The sequence below is a fragment of the Peromyscus californicus genome, unplaced genomic scaffold (genome assembly GCF_007827085.1).
Source record: "Peromyscus californicus insignis strain IS unplaced genomic scaffold, ASM782708v3 Scaffold_15__1_contigs__length_86483966, whole genome shotgun sequence".
Lineage (NCBI taxonomy): Eukaryota > Metazoa > Chordata > Mammalia > Rodentia > Cricetidae > Peromyscus > Peromyscus californicus.
Genome location: NW_026294447.1, coordinates 2,477,250 through 2,497,464, shown reverse-complemented (window position 1 = coordinate 2,497,464; position 20,215 = coordinate 2,477,250). Strand labels below are relative to the sequence as shown.

Genomic DNA, 20,215 nt, shown 5'->3' with positions numbered 1-20,215 from the left:
AGGTTGATGACTTAGGGGACTAATGGTAGCGGAACTCGCTGATGGATAATGAAATGCTGACGTGCAGCACGCACACGGTCTTCGTGGTCTGCACACACCACAGTCAGCTGCAGTGCTCCTAAAGAAGGCTGGCATTCATGGAGGGGTGTGCGGGCATCCTTCTTGGGCCGTCTCCTGAGCTTTCAGTCCTGCCTCTCGCATGCCTTGCTGTTTGTCTGCTTTTCCTTGTCTTATCTCTCCTTCCATCTTTCTCTTTTCTTTTTCTGTCTCTGAGAATTGAATGGACTACAGGGCATGCTAGGAAAGAGCTCTACCTCTAAGCCGCATCCTCAGCTCTTTAAAAATGTATTTGCTTTATTTTGAGGCAAGGTTTCACTGTGTTGACCAGACAAGGCTGTACTTACAATCCTCCTGCCTCAGCCACCTGAATAATTAGGATTATAGGCCTGTGTCACTAGGCCTGGCTAATGAACACTCTTCTTTTAAAAAATATTTTCCAGCTCTAGTGAAGTATGACTGACAAAAATTATACATATTTAATATATACAACATATTAATTTGATAAATGTATGCATTATAAGGTAGTTGCCACAATCAAGCTAACACAATGATAACTTCAGTTATTCTTTTTAGACTGTCATAAAATGTATATATTTATGAAGAATCATGTGATGTTTTAATGTATATATATTATGTAATGTCTGAATCAGGATAAACATATTTGTCTCCTCAATTATTATTTATTTATACTAAGACATTGCAAAGTCAACTAACTTTAGAAACACAGATCACCTGATCTGCACCTGCCATCCACGTGCTGAGGACCAGCACAGCCGGATTTACCTTTCCCTCCTCGCGGTAACTTGGTCCCCACCGAGGGCCATGTCCTCCTCATCTCTCCTCTGGCCTCCCTCTGTCCAGCATCATGATGCTCTCAGCTTCCATGTCACGTGTGAGTGAGCTTATCTCGTGGAGTCTGGATTCTCTGACTAAATACAATGACCGCAGCCTCATTTTACCCATTTTGTTATAAATGACAGGGTTTCATCCTTTCTCTGTGGCCAAATAGCATTCCATTATGCCTATCCGCCACATTTTCCTCACCCACTTATCGGATGCTGGGCATGTAGATTGCTTCCCTTTCTTGATCCTTGTGAACATTGCTAGGATCAACACGGAAGTGTTGATTTCTCTCATACATCGACTTAACTTCCTTAGCAAGTGTGAGATTGCTGGATAGTACTATTTTTTTAATTGTCAGGTACCTTCTTACTCTTTTCCATAATTGCTGTATTATTTGCGTTTCCACAGGCAGTGTGCAGAAGCTCCCTTTCCTTCCTGCCCTCAACTCTCTGTCTTCTACTCTGCCGTGAGCGCTCTTGGTTTTGACTTGTGTTTCTCAGATGACCTTGGCATTACTTTTCTCGCGTTCCTGTTGCTCATTTGTATGTCTTCTTTCAGAAATGCCCACTTAGAGTTTTTGACATGTTTTACTTGGAGTTCATTGCTAATAAATTGCTTGAATTCCTTTCAGGTTCCAATTATTAGCTCCTTGTCAGTTTGGAAATATTACTCTCATCTTCTAGATTATTTACTTGCTGTTTTACTCGATAGGCAAGCCAGTTGAATTCGGAAATCTATTTGTCTACTTACGCTTTTGCCCCCACCCCACACGCCCTCCTCTCCTCTCCCTCCTCTTTTTCTCTATTGAGGTTAATCCAGGGCCTCACTTGTACTACAAGTTCCACCAGTGAACTGTATTTTAGAACTTTTGAGCCAGGGTCCTGCTAGGTTGCTCAGGTTGGCCTTCAACTTGCAGGACCCTCTTTATTAGCCTCTCTGCCAAGTAGCTGAGATTACAGGCCAGCGCCACACATTAGGGGCCTGTGCCTTTAAATGCACTTTTCTTACCCACCTGATCCAATAATAAACCCAGCAATTTGATGCTTCCACTAGAGACTCCAACTGCAGGAAAAAAAGTATTACAATATGTAGGTCCCACTTAGGGCTCTGAGTCTTACACAGACCATAATTACTTACCTGTCTTTTACTAAGGGAGGTATTAGAGTGTAATAACTCACAGCCTGAACTTTGGAGCCAGCCAGTCCTGTTTAGATCTTGCCTCTCCTGCCCTGTATGATCCTGTGACCTCTCCAGACCATCCTTTCCCAGTGGTAAGCAACCTGGATACGACAGACAGTCCCCAGTCTAAGGGTGTTCACACTGTAGTTGTGGGAAACCTGCAATAAAGCAAACAACAAACTCACATAGTGTATGTCACAGAGCAGACTTTCCCAGCATAGAGGCAGGGCTTGGCCATGTGATTGCTTGGGCTGACAGAAGGAGGCAGAAGCCATGCCGATCCAGTTCTGGGCGTGGATCCCATGGGTCTGTCTTTCCATGTGCATTCTGTACTTCATTGTTGCCCGGAGAAGGTGACAACTCTCAGGAGGATGAGAAACTGGGCTGAGCTAAGTTTAGCCAGGATTACGCGGTCTCTAGCCGGCTCCAGATGTGCAGTGGTTGCTGGTTAAGCTACTGAGCTGTGATTGACACCAACTGCTGCTCTCTGGTGTTTGCCCTTTGTGTCCACGGCACATTTAATCCCCACAACACTCTGACGGCAGGCACTGGGACACTTACTTCATGAATGGAGATTGTCTACAGGGCAATGAAAACATTAACGTCTCCTGCCCACCTCTACCACCCCAATCTTGTTAAGAATCAACAAGTTTCAAGGCGACATGACAGGTCGAGTGTGTCATTAAATGTCAGTCTGATGGCAGACATGCTTGAGGCTTTTAATTTGTCTGATGGCAGAAACGCTGTTGCTTTGCAGAATTTTAAATAACTCGACTTAGTAAGATATCAAACCTCCGTTGAATCCCTCATGTAAGAAGCTTTGGGCTGGAGCGTAACTCAGCTGTTAAGAGCACTAACTGCTCTTGTAGAAGCCCTGGGTTCAATTCCCAGCACCTGTCAGGCTGCTCAGTCACTTGTAACTCCAGCTCCAGGGGATCCACCTACATAAATATAATTTTAAATCTTTTTTAAGTTTGTGCTATCATCATCACACCCAGTTAATGGGAAAGGAACTGAGATGTGGAGAGCTTGATGCCATGGTTAGTCAGGGAGTGAGCGCAGGAAGGGAGAGCCAATGCCTGGATGGTGCTTCTCCACCTAAGGAGAGGTCGGGACGTCACCACAGGTGACACCCGTCGGATCTTTCTCAGGTATGGTTAGGATCCAGGCGCCCTCCGTTCTCGACCAGATTCTTGAACGTCTAGTGATCTGGGCCTTGGTTTGGCAGTCTCTGCAGCCCTTTGCATTTCAGCACGACACTCACACTTCCCAGCTACTCCTCAGGACCTCTGCGTCCAGGCAGGCCTCCTGGCTTTTGCCTTGCTTAGTTTCTTTGTTTTAAAATGGGATTTTTTCCCTTTAAACTTTTAATTAATTCGTGTGTGTATTTGTCATTTAGAAAACAACTCGCAGGAGTCTGTTCTCTCCTACCCTGAACTCAGGGCAGCAGGTTTGGCAGCAAACCACTGAGCCATCTCACAGACTCCTTGCCTAGCTTCTTTACAGCTCCTGATAGATCGCTCTACTCACCCCGGAGCTGTGTCTCATCCTCCCACTTCTGCTCAGGGCTCACAGAACTGTGGCCCTAGGGCTTTGGTCTCCCCAGCTCCTACAGAGGCGCAGCTCCGCAGTCAATTCCTGGCCCGCTGTTGCCCTCTAGTGGACTTTGGATTTACCGCTTCGTGTACATGATGAGTTTTAACCCTCTGTGCTGGAGGCCGCTATTGTTTCCTGCAATTCAAAGGATGTAGCTAGTAACTGAATCTCACAGCTAGTAACTGACTCATTTCAGCCTCCTTCATAATATTAAGCTGTGTTTGAAGGATTCCTCAACATTTAAGAAAAATACGTGAGACAAATGAACGACAATAGTTTCAGAGGACCCGGGGACAAGTTGACTCTGATTTCTAACAGACGTTCCTCTTCTCAGCTTTAAGAAGCCAATGGGTAAATCACTCAGTAAACATCAACCAAGCATGACTGAGTACACTGCACACTTTCCACGTAACGAGGTCTGGGTGGAAGGACTTGTCCAAATCTTGCAGTGTGTATCAAAAGACAACAGAACTGTTGGCATCGTAAAGTGTGACAGACAACCCACTTCTATGACTTACAGGAAGTCTCCACAGCTCTTCCTAACCACAAGCCAGCTCACTCCCTCCACAGGCCCGACTTGGTTATCTGCCAGAAGGTCAGGGAAGCCACAGCTAGTGAGTAAGAGAATTCAAGGTTCTGGTAACTCCGTTTCAGAGCAGTGTTCAGCAACCAGCAAACTCATTTTCTACAGCAAAAATCTTCCAACAAGTGCCAGTAAATGACTCAGCTGCCGTAGACTTTCCCAGGATAGACTGTGGCAAAGGGAGGTGGGGGTGGGGTGGGATTTGTGCCTGTGGTGCCTTTCGGATGCCCAAGCTTTGGTATCCACAAAGCATTTGTGATAACAATGTTTCTCTTTTCTCAATGCTCCCTTGCCAGTTTCAGAATATTTAGCCTCTGATTTCACCAATATCAAAGATCTAAAGTTTGAAGTTGTCTTTATTTATTTGTGATTTGTTTGTTTTAGAGACAAGTTCTCACTGTGTATTTTAAGCAGGCCTCAAACTCACAATCCTCCTGCCTCAGCCTGCCAAGTGCTGGGACTATAGGTTGAAGCTACCAAAAGTTATCTACTTTTACACAGCTGTAACACCCACAGCCAGAGGTGACAGCCAGAAGGAGACAGGGTCTCTTGTGATCCAGTCTGGGCTGGAACTCACTGTGTAGGGGAGGATGACCTTGAACTCCTGATCCTCCTGCCTCTACTTCCCAAGTGCTGGGTTTACAGGTGTGTGCCACCATGCCTGGCTAAGGATCTTACCCTCTTAAAGGGAAGACAGCTGACCACCGTGTGGATAAATGACCCCAGAGCACCGACCAGTTGAAGTCAGCCCCTCCATCGATGCCTGCGCATGGCTGAACACAGTGCTTTCTGCCATTCCCAGTCCCTAGATTCAGGGTTTCTAAGGAGAATAATCCAACCGCCACTGGACCATGGGCCCACTCACACAATCCAGTGTACCAGTGGGCCTGGCTGGTTTAAGCTCGCCCTGCTCCTGGAAGAGTCTGGGAACTAAACCAGAGTGGGCATGCGCTGCCTCCTGCTGTGCTCAGGAGCTCAGAGCTCTTTCTGAAAGGACGCCACTGGTTGGGATATTCCTTTGCCTGACTGGGAGGGCAGGAGCATGGGCCCAGGGTCGTCTGGCCTCGGTCCTCTCTTTCCTTAGTGCCCCTCCACTGAGGCTAATGGGAGGAGCCAGTTAGGCTGTGTTGGCCTGAACACCATCTCAGTAAGAATGCTGGCTTTGGTATAGGAAGCAAAACTTCACTCTGTTGCTACGTTTTATTCATTTTTTCTTAGTTCCTTAATTTTCTTTCTTTTTTTTTATTAATTTTTTCTTTTATTTTACATAGCAACCACAGTTTTCCCTCCCTCCTGTCCTCCCCCACATCCTTTCTACCCCTCCCCCATCTATTCCTCAGAAAGGGGCAGGCCTTCCATGGGAGTCAACAAAGCATGGCACATCAAGTTGAGGCAGGACCAGCTCCTCCCCCTGCATCAAGGCTGGGCGAGGCATTCCAGCATGGGGAATAGGTTCCCAAAGGCCAGCTCATGTGCCAGGGACAGGTCCTGATCCCACTGCTAGGGGCTCCACAAACAGACCAAGCTACACAACTGTCACCCACATGTAGAGGGTCTAGGCCAGTCCCATGCAGGCTCCCTAGCTGTCAGTGTAGAGTCCGTGAGCTCCCATGAGCTCAGGTCAGTTGTCTTTGTGGGTTTCCCCTTCATGACCTTGAAGTCATGACCCTTGCTCATACAATCCCTCCTCCCTCTCCTCAATGAGACTCCCGGAGCTCGGCCCAGTGCTTGGCTGTGGATCTCTGCATCTGTTCCCATCAGTCACTGGATGAAGGCTCTCTGATGACAATTAGGGTATTCACCAATCTGATTACAGGAGAAGTCAGTTCAGGCACCCTCTCCACTATTGCTAGGAGTCTTAGCTGGGGTCGTCCTTGTGGCTTCCTGGGGGTTCCCTGGCACCAGGTTTCTTCCTAACCCCATAATGGCCCCCTCTATCAAGATATCTCTTTCGTTACTCTCCCCCTCTGTCCCACCTCCAACTCAACCAACCCGATCCCTCATGTTACCCTCCCTCACCCCTCCCTCCCCTCACCCCCAGTTTACCCAGGAGATCTCATCTATTTCCCCTTCCCAGGGAGATCATGTGTCCCTCTTAGGGTCCTCCTTGTTACCTTGTTGTTACATTTTAACTCCTAATTCCCATCAGGTCGCCAGTCAAGTGGGTGGTCAGAGTGCAACCATGGCATGCTTAAAGTACTTTTTTAATTTTATGTCTTTGCCTGCACGTATTTAAGTGCACCACTTGTATACAACGCCCAAAGAGGCCAGAAAAGGCATCAGATCTCAAACCCGGTCCTCTCCAAGAGTAGCCGGTGCTCTTAACCACTTCCATTTCTCCAGACCCAGAAGCACACTTTAAAAAGCAAAACAAAAAAATCCTTCCAACAGATGCTGGGTGTAAGGATTCTGTCCTTCATTATTTCACCAGCCTGCGACGGCGTCCCAGCCTAAAAAGCGGGCGTGCCCTCTGTGCGCCCCTCTCTTTCCACACTCTCTCCTTCTGTTCTCTTCCCTCGGCGCGGTATCTCTGTTTCTCCCCCCCACCAATAAAGCTCTAGAAAGGTAACCATGGCTGTGAGTCTTCCGACCAGCACTCTCCTCTGCTGGCATGGCTGCCGCAGTGGGCGGTGACCAGCCATGAGGGGCAGCGCCGGTTTAACCAACATTGGTGTCGTGACTCGGATACACCACCGAACACCGAGGACCTGCTGTGACCGCTGCCGCCTGCCGCCTCTTCCCCCATCCAGCAAGACCGCGAGACCGTGAGCACGCACGCGCATCCGCTGGACCCCCATGCAGCTACCACTGCTGATACCGCCATGATTCTTCACAGTGAGTCTGCCCTTCTCGCAGCTGTAATCTGAGCTATATTCTTTGCGATGGACACCCCGGCGGTTGTCCTCGGGCTGTGCTGGCAATGGCAGGCGCATTTTCACTCCTGACGAGGGGGTCAATGCTGTCTTGGGTCCACTGTGGACCAACTGCAGTGCAGCCATGGCCCTTCCCATCCCTTGACGAAGAGGAACAGTGACTTGAGCTGATTCATAGATCTCTCTCCACTCTCGGGGATGCCCGAGATTATAGTCTGATCCTGGTTTGTTATTTTAATTTTTTATTTTTCTCTTGGCTACAGCCATGGGACAAAGGGGCGGATACATTTACTACTTACATTGGCAGATAGGGGCAGGTACCGGTAAACCTGGCCACATAACAGTGTAAACCTGGCCTCATAACAGCATCGTGGGAACTTCTGCCAGCTAACGGGCAAATAAAAGAGTTACTTTATCTCCAAGCTTTCTGCTAAAGCTCTAAACCCTTCTCCCTCTCCACTTCTGCGTCGGCCACATGCAACCTTTTCTGTCTGACTTCCGCCGGCAGTGGGAAGGCTCAAATGGGTGGGCTTGGGCAGCTTCTACTGACTCTATCCCTAAATCACCTTAACTCCACCCACTCATCTCAAACTGCCTACCAGATGGGTCTGGTAGCGGCTAAGATCCATACGAATAAGTTTACAGTAGTCAGGATGGCTCTCAAGACAAAAATCAGCTTATAGCCTCAGACAAATCTTCAAAAGGATCAGTTTATAGTCTGCCTCCTGGTAGATCTTCCAAAAACTGTCCTTAAGCCAACAATCATCAGGAAAAAAATTCAGGAATGGAGTAAAATCCGTCTCTTGTTCCCCTGACCTCCCCGACTAAAACTTAAGCATCTGGAGAGCAAGGCTCCTGACCCCACAGGCAAAAGAGTCATCTGTGGCATTTAAGGTGTGTCAGGGAAGAGATTAAAGCCTGAAAACAAAATTGCCAAGTGCTGGCACTCGCTGACTCCCAAAAGCTGTTGGGTCCCTGTTTTAAGTGAGGAAAAGGCCATGGGCTAGCGAATGCCCTGCCAGGCCATCAACAGCCTTGTTAAAAGTGCCGCCCAGAAAGACAACCAGTCAGCTGACTGCCCCCAGGTGCCAAGATGCACGGGTACATCAAGCTAAGACCTCCAACAGACCTAGGCTTGGCTACAGACATGGCAGGGAACCCAGAATGCAGCAGGGAAGCGATCCAATTCTTTCCTTCTGGACACCAGAGTCACTGACTCAGTCCTGGGAGTTTTGGGATGTCACCTCTCCTTTATTGTCAGGTACAGAGGACAGCCTTACCACCTCACCAGATTTAACTGCACTTTCAGAGTTACTGCCTGTGTTTCTCATGTGCATACAGACAGGGCCCTGCTCTTTGCCTTGTCCCTAATTCCAAAAATAAGTTCTCATGTACCACAATCTTTTCTCTTCCCAGTTCCCTGTTCTAACTCACTGTTCAGCTAATGGTACAGGACCACCACAGAACCAGAGTCCAGAGATCATCAAGTAAGAAACTGTAACAGCTAAAGGTATTTACACCCCCAGACTTAAAAGCGTCTGGGCGCTATAAAAAAAAACTTTAATATAAACATCTATTACTGTGAGATGCTTTTAACAAGTGATCACCTGTCTCTTGGATGCCAGACTAGTAAAGGAAACAGGTGCTTTAAAATAATCTGTCTCTGATAAAGCTTAACATGTTTCAAAATCCATAGGACGGGCCGGATCTACCTCAGATAAATGTCAACATAAAATAATAATGATTCTTTTATCTCTCTAAGTTTTTTTCTACGTCACCAGCATCTTGCCAAACAGAGAGTTCCCAGCCACAGCCAAGAGGGATTCATGTCTCCAGAGCAAACGGATGACAGACAGTATCCCACAACACCTGTCTACCTTGGAAGACTCCCCTTCTCCATTCCCCCAAGAGCCAACTGACATCCAAAACCAGTTGGAAGCAGTTTTTGAGAGGAGCAACGCCCCTAGTCCCATCTACCTGCTTTTTTTTTTTTTTTTATAATCAGCGAAAGTCTGGGATGTAAGGATTCTGTCCTTAATTATGTCACCAGCCTGTGACGGCGTCCCAGCCTAAAAAGCGGGCGGGCCCTCTGTGCATTCTCTTTTCCGCACTCTTTCCTTCTGTTCTCTTCCCTCCACGTGGTATCTGTTTCTCTCTTTCTCTCTCTCTCTCTCTCCCAATAAAGCTCTAAAAAGGTAACCATGGCCTGTGATTCTTCTGATCAGCACTCTCTTCTGCCAGCATGGCCATCTCAGGCAGCAGCCAGCCACGAGTGCCAGTGCATAACCAAGACAGGGGAACTCAAATCCTCCGAGGCACTTGTGCGTTTCACTGACTGCTTCTCACTGGAGAAACAGTAAAACACAGCTAAGTTTGATAGACGTGGGTCTGTAGGTCTGATACTGTGTGCACAGGAGCCTGTTCTCTTCAAAACATAATTACATAATTACTGGGGGTGATAAGATGGCTCAGCAGGTATCTGCTGCCAAGCCTGAAGACCTGAGTTCTATCCCAGAGACCCATGTTGTGGGCGCAGAACTGACTCTGGTAAATTGTCTTCTGACTTTCACACTTAAGCACAGTGTGCATGCACACACACAATAAATGTAACTAAAATAATAATTGCTGAAGTTGTTCTCTCAATTGATATATTTTTAGGCAGGAAATACACAGAGGATATACCCACAAAGCATCCAGGGTATGATCTGCTACTGCCTGCCATGATGGAGTCTGAAAAGAACACATTTCCAGGACACAGGAGAGGGAACACTCAAGCCTCAGTACCTTCCACAGTATAGGGTGCTAGTGCAGCACACAGTAGGCTTTCTTTCTGCTAGACATGTATATGTAATATATATGTATATGTATGTATAATATGTACATGTGTATGTATACATAAACATACATGTAATTTTTCTATATACTATGTTCATTTCATCAGCAATGCAAACAACCCCAGAAAATGAAATTGTGAGTAGAGATGTACTGTTTCTATTCACAGAGCTCGACTTACTTTTAAGATCTCATGTGTTCTAGCTTTTTCTTCTGTGTTCATAGTTGGCTGTCAATAGCTTGTCTAAGTAATCAGTCACGCTCCTGATGGCCCAGCTCTAGTCACTGCCATTTTTGGCAGTGAGATCCCAAGCTTGGGGTCTCTCACGCTGACACAGCCATACCAAATTAGCTGAGAAGAATCTCAAAATGTTGTCTTTTTTTATAGTCAGTGAAAAAAAAATCAAAAAGTACCATCAAAGATCACACAGGACATCATCGTCCTGCTTGACTTCATGGTATGCTTGTTTGGGCGGTCTTACCTGCACCACTCTGGTTTTTATTTTTTATTTTATTATTATTATTATTTGTGGTGTGCTTGCCTTCCATGCATGCACTAATGCAGCAGCAGAGGCCTCTTGGGCTGCCTACAACAGGACAGAAATGTAGTTGAATTTCTAAGCGGTCTTATTAAATAAAAAACACGGAGCCAAATATATGGGTGAAAGCCTTAGAGATCAGGGAAATAGTGAGAGCCACCAGCCAACCTTACCTCACCAGCTCTGCATCTTCCAAAACGTGTGCTACTCCCTGTCTACCCAGGCTTTTATTGCCTTGCTGTTCTGCCCTCTCATTGGCTCTTAGCCCGGCTACCTCACTTTCTTGTCACTGTCCGTACAGATCTCCAGGTCTCTATGGTTGGTACTGGGATTAAAGACACGTGTCATCACTCTTGGCTCTGTTCCCTAGTATGGCCTTGAACACACAGAGACCCTGCTTGCCAAGTGATCGGATTAATGGCGTGTGCTACCACTGCCTGACTTTTGTGTTTACTTAAAATGGCTTGCTATTTCCTCTGATCTCCAGGCAAACTTTATTTATTAACATAAAAATAAAGTATCACCACACAGAAACCCAACCTGAAGAGATTTCAAAAGAGGCAATGCATCACCTCTTGTTACAGACAAGACCGAGAGGTGTCTGGCTTTGGCTTTGGTTGCTTTAGGCCTTCAGGTGGTTATGTTAGGCAGTTTTTAAAGTAGTTCTTGATGACCAGTGTCTCCTGTGTTCACGCCTTTTGTGGTTAACTTCTTTAAGAACTGTTATTACATTGACAGTCTTAGGGATAATGTAGTTATATTTTCATCTTTTGTGATCAAGCTTTGTTTTGTTTTCTGCTGCTGACATCAGTGCCACACAGATGTGTACCAAGTGTTGGCAGGTGCCACCCAGCTGCTCCTATTGGTCCTCAAACATGGACTATTCCTCTCCTGCTCGGCCTTTCCCTGGCCACTCTTCAGCTGGGCTGGTAGAATATCAAGACCAGGGCTATGGAGTTAAGTCTCTGCTTGGTCCTTTAGCAGCCATGCTGTTCTGGACTCTCTGAGCCATAGTTTCTTATTAAAGTTCCTGCAGCACTAAAGCTTAAAACCACTAAACAGCTACATACACTACTGTTTTTTCTAGGACCATAGTCATTATTTTATAAAGTATAGCTAGAAGTAATATTTTACTATCCCTTGTCAAATGGGAAGGCATTTGTAGAAACCAGATGTGAACACAGCAACTCAGATAATGGTAGGGTTAATTAGTTTGCCCTCTTCTAAACTAGATGTAGCCATTTCACAGTGCTGACAGGTGTTGATCTTGTAAAGAATGTAGCTGCTCCATATATATATATCTTTAGGTGCGCTGCTAACTCTACCCTCTTGTTCTGCACCATCCCACTGGGTGTTGGTCCTGTACACGTGGTTCCTCACCGGCGTCTAAGACATCATTTTGTTGTTTGTGGATCTACTCATTTTCTCTGCCTATTATTATCAATTATTATCAATTATGCAGATGTGGATGTGAATGTGGGTTTCCAGATGCCATGGCATTCCCATGAAGGCCAGAGGACAGCTTTTGGGAGTTGGTTCTCTCCTCCCATAGCTTTAGAGGGTTGAATCCAGATCTTCAAGCCTGTACGGCAAGTGATTTTACCCAGTGAGCCATCTCCTGGCTCTCTGTCAAATCTTTCAGTCATTTCCTTTGTCCAGTAAATCAGCTGGGTGGGCGCTATGTTGGATGACGCGTTTGCCCAGTGGAGCAGGGCATCCATTCATCTCTCAGGACACCCAAGGAGCCTAGTCTAGAGACTGGGGTCATACTGGTAGAGACCTGCTTTGGATGATCAGTCTGTGCTAATTGTTTACTTAGTCAACTATAAGGCCTTTAATTGTTCTAATCTTCAACCTCTATAACTTCATGTTCTCCCCCTGAATGTTGGGAAAGCCTTCTTTGTTTCAGAGCTTTATGTAATTTATAGTTTATATTTGTTCTACATTATCATGATTATCAAAGGAAACGGAAGCTCTTGCCCCTTCTGCGTCATTGGCTCCCTCAAGCTTGAACACCGCTGTGCTGAGTGCCAGGCCCTTCACCACTGCAGTGCGTGTGAGTCCCAGGTGCCTCATGCTTATGTCATGTTAGAATTCCTTTTTTAATTTTCTGAGGGTGAAATTGTATCTCGTTACAATGAGAATTCCCCAGTTGCTATATTTGTTCACAACTGGAGCACTCCTTTCTGACCTGTGAGTGTTCTTAGCTCATTTTTCTGAACTTTGATTTTGTAAATAGTGTGTCTTGAAAATATTTTTATATGTAGGTATACCTTGAGTACTTGTGTTTTTTAAATAATTGCAGAATATTTCATTTAATGGACATTACTTTGTAGTGGTCTGAATGAGAAGTGTTCCCACAGGCTCTTGTATTTGAACCTTGGCGGCCAGCAGGTGCTGCTCTTTGGAATGGTTGTAGAGTCCTTAGGATGGAGACTTCCTAGGGGCCTAATCACTCCGGACAGGTCTTTGAGGGTTTACAGCCTTGCCCACTTCCTGCTCCCTCCCTAGGCAGCTCCCTGTTCTGCTGCCTGTCTTCCCTGCCTGTTGCCCTCCCTGCCTGCCAGGATGGACTCTCTCTTCGGAACTGTGGACCAAATAAACCTTTTCTCCCTAAACTGCTGTTTGTTGGGTGTTTTATCACAGCAACAGACAATAACTAATACAAACAAGGCTTGTTGGATCATGTATTTATTCCAGTTTTTACTCTTTTTTTGTACAAATATTGTTTTACTTGATGGATGTAATTTGGTGGGTATATCCACAGATAAATTTCTTTGTAAGAGAGAAATTACAGATGGAAAAAGCAAATGAGTTTTATGTTTCAAGAGATGTTGTGAAACAGCTTTCTGAAATGTTGTGCCAGTTCATGCTCTCCCACTGACGAATGTCACATCTGTTGTCACCCTGTGTCAGGGAAGAGGTATTTGTGCTCTCCAAGTGAGTAGGACGCTTGTGCGACTGTCCCTAGGGAAATCTATTTTCTGTTGCCATAACAAAATACCGGAAGGCAGAAACTTCACAAAGAAAATATGTTTACTTAGCCTTCAATTTTGGAGGCCGAAAAGCCAGGATTCTTTGTCCTCTGATGGGGACCTCATGGCATCACCATAGTGGGAACATCTGCAAAGGAAGTCTCCAACAATATCCAGCCTGCACCACACATCGCCACTCTGCTCTCCCCCTCATTTTCACAAGCTCCCAGGTGAGACATCCTCTCCAGCCTAACCTTCCATTGAACTTTGGAGAAAGTTGTATTTATTTATTTAGGGAAATATGTGCTCTCCATTCCCCCACTCAGCTCCACAGGAAGAGTCTATTTCCTTGTCCTACAGTGTTGGGTTAGCGTGGCACTCCTGGGGGGACCCAAAGCATGGGTGAACAAGGCTGTCTGGAGATTAAAATGCGGTCACATGGCTTAGCTTGAGCTAGCACCTGCCATTCCCGTGAGAGTAGTGGTTCCAGCTGTTCTGGTTTCAGAACAACCCTCACAGTGCTCAATGAGAGCTGGACCTACAGCCCCATACGACCGCACTCCTGATCCCCAAATCTGTGAAGAGAAAGACACGCCCACATGGTACATCACTGAGAGTTCGGGCTTGGCGTGTTGTATGGCATGATCGAAAGACTGGTGCCTGAAGCTCCTTTCTCATGCTTGTCATACTGGTGACTGGCCGTGTGCAGGGCAGGCAAGCGTCTGACCACTGAGCTACACCCACAGACTGTCTGGCATTTTTAGTTTTGAGACAGGGACTCACTACATTGCTCATCTCAGCCTTGTACTTGCTATGTAGCTCAGACAGACCTTGAACTTGTGATCCTCCTGCCTTCGCCTTCTGAGTAGCTGGGATTTCAGGACTGTGCCATGAGATTCAACAGCACTGTCGACCTGTTAAAACCCTGTATGTACATAAACACACACACACATATGCTTGTGTAGATATACCTAGAATTCATGATTGTTATAGAGGTTTTCATGTTTTTTCTTTTCCTTGTTATATTAGTTACTCCTTTGTTCTTCGCTCACACCCACAGAGGCTCCCTTTCCTTTCTAAGTGATGCATGTTGTCAACCCCATCTTTACTCTGTTGTTAGTTTTATGTTAACTTGATGCAAACTAGAGTCCTCTGAAAGGAGGAGACCTCCACTGAGAAGACGCCGCCACAAGATCTGGATGTGGGCAAGCCTGCAGAGCGTTTTCTTAGCTAGTGATTAATGGGGGAGGGCCCAATCCCTTGTGGGCTGTTTCACCCCTGATGGTCCTGGGTACTAGGAGAACAGGACAAGCAAGCCATGAAGAGCAACCAGTAAGTAGCTGTCTGTCATGGCCTCTCCATGGCTCCTGGCTCCACATCCCCACCTTACTTGAGTCTCTGCCTTGACTTCCTACAATGATGAACAGTGATGTGGAGTTGTACGAAAAATAAGCTCTTTCCTTTGGTCATGGTGTTTTATTATAGCAATCGAAATCCTAAGCCATTTACCTATATTTCTGTATACGCATTTAAAATAAGAAACAGGGTGATAGTCAAGGTATGTAACAGCCAATAAATAATATTACCCAGTCTGAGTGAGGCAGCTAGCTGAGACATCCAATATGACCATATCAGTATATTCTGTGCACACACACACACACACACACACACACACACACACACACACAGAGAGAGAGAGAGAGAGAGAGAGAGAGAGAGAGAGAGAGAGTCTGTCATTTTGTACTTTCAAAAATGGCACAGTGTTATGCTTTTATTTTTACACAGCAATACCTCATGCCCTAATTCCAACTGCGATATGGCTTTCCCATTTCTCTTGGCTGCTGTATGGAGTTGTGTTAAACCAGCCAGGTGTGCCAATGCTCTCTCTGCGGGACTGTTACTGGCCTTCTCTCTACCAGCACTCCTGCTGCCAGGCATTCTGAGAGAAACCGTTGTATGTACAGGTCAGCCTCCACTGATGCTGTCTCTAGGGCATCCGGTCCCAGGGACAGTCAGCTGAATGGTGTGTGGTAATTTGGGCGGATGGTGCCGGTTTCCCTGAGTTCTGTGACAATTTACACTTTTAACCATCAACACCATGTAAGGAAATATTTCCCTGAACCATTCACCAGGAATAAGTAAGCACCTTTCTGATTTTTGTCAAATATACAGGCAAAAATAACACTCTACATTTTCTGACCCCCTTCCTGTGTGCTGGCTGCTAAGATCTGAGACCTTGGCTTCTCTCCGTTGTGTTGTCTCATACTCGCTAATATCTAGGAGCGTTTTTTTTTTGCACATTTCAGATACTGATCTTAACCATACATTGAAATTTTTTCTTACTTTAATATTTGTTCACTGATTTGTTTTGGGTTGTTGTTACTAGCGGTTCCAAGACGATATCGTAATGTTGAGACATCTCTCGTTTCTCCACACCTCTCCTCTTCTCCTGCCTCTACATGACTGCTTTGCCCAGTCCCCTCTGCCTTCTCTCCCTCCTCACCACCTCTTGTCTCTAGCTACTTGAACTGGTTTTAAATGCGAAGACCTCCGTTTGTGTCGTTTATACAGCCAAGAAAGAGTTAAGTTGGCTAGAAGCGGCACAGGAGGCACCAAAGTTGTGTTCTCAGAGTTGTTTTGAGGCCTTGAGATTTCCTTTTCATGCAGAACCTCTAGGCCCTCTGCAGAGCCTGATCCCCCGCGCCCCCCCCCCCCCCAGGTCTGGGAGGATGCAGATGCGGGGTGGGGGTGGGAGTGGAGATGGGGCCCAGGAGATTCCAGTACCCAACTAAGGCCCGCAACCTGTAAGTTAGGACTGGGACGGGGAGCCGGACTATCGATGTCCAGTCTCGTAGCTTTCTTAGGAAACTGGAATCAGGTTGTTAAAGTCCTGGATACCCGGCTCCAGCAGCTACCCAGCTCAGCCCAAGGCGGCCTCAGTCCTGCCATGGAGCCGCGAAACTCACAGCCCCCCCCCCCCCCCCCCCCCCCCCCCCCCCCGCCGCCCCTCCAGCCCCAGCGCTTAGGCTCATATGGCAGCGCAGCTGAAGTATCCCAGATGGCCAGAAGGTGGCAGTGTGGCTCTTTGACGCTCTGGCGACCGGTGGGTACCGAGAACGCCCAAACCAGGCTGCCGCCAGCAGCGATGTGGGAGGGACCCTCCCACACTGGCCACTCATGACCTACAGAACCTGGCCCTCTGACGATTAAGTCCACCCAACATTTACTGAAATGAACTTTCTCACGTCAAATACTGTCCTGGTTCTTCCATTTTCTCTTCATGGAAGTCCCAGGTAGGCAAATTATTTCCCTTCTACCCAACAGGGAAGGTAATTTTTTACATTCAGCTGCACTGAATGTATAGGAACCACTTATTTGATTCTCAGGATATTAATACATGAGACACTCTCTTCATTAGTTCATTCTTGATGATTGTCCCTTCCCTGTCCCTTTGTCCCAACCCCTCGCAGCGTCAGTAACAATAACCAAGTTAGCCAAGAAAACCTAAGCGCACAGTTGTTTGTATTTTAACAGGTCACCGAGGAAGCAGAGACGCACTCAAAGTCTGCACAGCCAGCGCAAGATCTCACTCGGCTGATATGACTTTATTAAATGATCCAGCTCAGCGGATTTCGGGGGACACGGCTCTGCGGTTCCTGCTGTCCCTACGGTTCCTTCTCATCGCGTCTTCATGCATCTTCCATTGGCCACATGCCTGGTTGGTGTTTGCCAAAGGGCTGACAGGCTGGTGGCCACTGAGAGGAGCTCTTTTCCCTGGTGCTGCTTCCCTCCAGGTGTCTCCATAACCATCACACTGGCCACAGGAGCCCAGGTCTCATACCTGCACTGGGCACATCTGTCCATCCATCTGTCCATCCATCCGTCCATCTGTCTGTCCACCCATCTGCCTGTCCATCCATCCACACCGATGCTTCCAGTGCCCAGCCAAGGCCTGCATTGGCCAAGGCTAAATTTAACGCGCAGCTGCTTCATCAGACACTGGTATTTTCAGTGAGGAGTCTAGGGCTGCCGAGCTGGAAGCCTCTGAGGGCTGCTGGCCAGGGCTCACACCCTTGCTTTGAGTTGTGCTCAACATCCAAGCTGTTCTGAGAACTTGTTCCTTCCCATCCCTTCCTTTTTAATTTAAAAAAAAAGATTATAATTATATCATTTCCCCTTCTCTTTCTTCCCTCTAAATCCTCAAACATACCACTTCTCACAACACCCCTGCTCTCTTTAAAATTCATGGTCTCTTTTTCTTTAATTGCTGTTGGTGGTGGTAGTGGTGGTGGCGTTGTGTATGTCTTCCTAAATACATAAACACATCCTGCTCGGACTATATAACATTATTTGATGTATGTTTCTAGGGCTGACCATTTGGTACCGGATAGCCAACTGTTGTGCTCTTCCCTGGGAAAGGTATTTCCCCTTATCTGGGCATTCCTCAGTTGCCTGTAGTTCTTTGTTCAGGGTTGGGGCCTCTTGAGCTTCCCCTTCCACATTAGCATGGTTGCTGGCATCCTTGTTCAGGGCGTGCTTAGGCGGCCATGCTGATGAGACTTCATGGGTGTAGTTTCCCTTCCTTTCCTAACTGGCACTGGGATGGGAGGAAGCAAGAACTGGCAGAGAGGGGAGAGGAAAGAGGCAGGACTGGGGACCTCTGGGTGCTCCGTCATGCTTCTCCTCTCCCAGATCAGCAGGACTGCTCTCTGGTGTGCGATAGGAAGAAAACACAGGCTACACCACCCATGGAGGGGCTGCCAGCTGGCCTGTTCTCTCCCTGCCTCTGTTTCTGAGTCGCTGTCCAGGGAGCTGCCAGGCTTGCTGTGAACTCCTGTGTTCATTAATCATCCATGCTTTTTCTTACTGGAGCACTCATGGGGAGCCCTGGCCCATCGCACTCTGAAAGTTTCCAGTCTGGTCCTCCTGGCCAAGGACAGCTATGTGGAAAACCGCAGGCTCTCAGTGTTCTTTACAATCAGGAGGAGATGGCCTCAGAGGTGTGGCAGGTGGAAGAGAGAGATGGTGGCCTCTGGGTCTTGGGGAGCAGGGTGGAGGTGGAGCCTATTGCCCATGGCCACCACACTGGCCAGGGTAGCAGCCTGTCAGATGTCTCAACTCTCCTCTGAGGCCAAGGGAAACAGGATCTACTCCCTCCCACCTTACCCCCCTCCATGTCCAGAGTGAGCATCCTTGACCACTTTGTGTGGCTGGCACCTGATACTCAGGCTGTCTGCAAGTGCCCACTGGTTGGCACCTTTTGCCCATAGCTCTCACCCAAGGAAGGGCCTCTGGACTCTGTTACAGACAGGCAAACGGTGGCACTCAGGGTTTTTGGTTTATGTCTGGATCCCTGACTGCCTCTGATTAGCCCTTAGGACCCTTATTTTCACCCTACGAGTATTGACCACAGCTAACTCTCCTATCCTGGACCCAGCGCTATCTTCAATGCAGCTCGTGGGTAGACATATTAAAACCTTGTATCAGCCTTTGCTGCACTAGGCACCCCTACAGTCCAATCCTGCAGATGAAGACTTGAAGACCAGACGGGTTATGTGGCTTCCTCAAAGACACACAGGATTTGAATGTGAGTGCTGTGAAGACTCAGGGGAGGGGGTGAGAAGGCATGGCATCAACGACACAGACACTGGAAGTCAGTTGAAGGCAAACAGCAAACTCCTTTATTCAATAATGGGAAAGGCCTTATAAACCCTCCTCCCAGCACCCAGGCTGTGTCCCAATCTGGTGGCATTGTGTGATCATCCCTCATTGGCTGGGCACAATCAGGAACTCTGACAGCAACCAAGAACTCTGACAGCACCTGTTGCTAGGCCCTAAGGCAGACTCTGGGTTGGCTCATAAAGAAGTATGTTATGTGCATGCCTTGGCAACTGGTTTGAGCCAATTTCCTTGACCCTATGGACCTGTCCTACTACACCACAGTATTTCAGATGCCTGTTTCTTGCCTACATCCTGCACTAGACTGTGGAAGTGTGGACAAAGATTGTGCTTCAGTCCTTTCAAATGTTTGTTGAATGAATGAAAAAAAATTGTACACTAAACCACTGTTCTTTACCCCATGTTTCTTAAAGCTGATGGTTCTGAGGTATTTGTAGGTCCAGGGTGGGGCATTTTATGGCTACTGGGGAGAGCCAGCAGCACACTAAGGGTGGCAGCCTGTGTCTCCTCTGTCTCTGGCTCCATCACAAGCTATAATTTGTCCCTAAAGACTCTCAATATATGTAGCTTCTTAGAGGCAGTAATTAGCCTTGGGAATTAAAGGTTAAAATCAGCACAATGTTGTTTAACTATGCCCTCTAAGCAAGTCATAGCATTTGAAGAATTTCTAGGTATGGCAACATACTTTTGAAAAAACTGTTAACTTAAATAGATTGATAATTTAAAAATCAACTCAAGACTCCCTTTTTGGATCACATTTTCGTAGCCACATTACTAAGTATCTCAGTTATTTTTTGCATGGGTGTGTGTATAGTGTAAGTATGTGTATGTATTTTCAAAGGTGTGTGGGTGAACGTGTGTGTATGTGCGCAGTGTGAGAGTGCATGGGGAGGCCAGAGATTGACATCAGGTGTCTTCAGTTGCTCTCCACATTATCTTTTGAGGCATGGTTTCTCACTTAAACCCAGAGCTCATCAATTCAGCTCGTCAAGCTTGCTAGCTTGCTCCTGAGATCTGGTCTTAGGTGGTGGCATTACATGAGTCCCCATGCCTATC

General features: G+C 47.0%; 1 long non-coding RNA gene across 1 annotated transcript; it reads left to right on the top strand.

Moving 5' to 3' along the window:
* The first annotated feature begins 16,626 nt into the window (after window positions 1–16,626).
* Window positions 16,627–19,891, top strand: LOC128110658 (uncharacterized). The gene is made up of 2 exons (XR_008218267.1): window positions 16,627–16,773; window positions 17,015–19,891. It is a non-coding gene; the product is annotated as an uncharacterized LOC128110658 (long non-coding RNA).
* The last annotated feature ends 324 nt before the right edge of the window (window positions 19,892–20,215 follow it).